Consider the following 215-nt stretch of genomic DNA (forward strand, 5'->3'; position numbering starts at 1 on the left):
CCTACGAGGAGTACAGAGACATGCCCTGCCTGGCCCACTTGGATCCGGCTACAGGGAAGTCCACTCATACCAACCGCAACTGCAAGTGGGTCAACGACCTCAAGAACGACCCGGAGGCAGGATACAAGCGAGCCCGGAAGCGAGCCCGGAATTTACCTAGAGCATCTCCGGATACCCTCGGTGAAGGGCGCTAACCCGGAAAACCCAGACGTGGC

Source organism: Lolium rigidum, chromosome 5 (assembly GCF_022539505.1).
Source record: "Lolium rigidum isolate FL_2022 chromosome 5, APGP_CSIRO_Lrig_0.1, whole genome shotgun sequence".
NCBI classification, from domain to species: Eukaryota; Viridiplantae; Streptophyta; class Magnoliopsida; order Poales; family Poaceae; genus Lolium; species Lolium rigidum.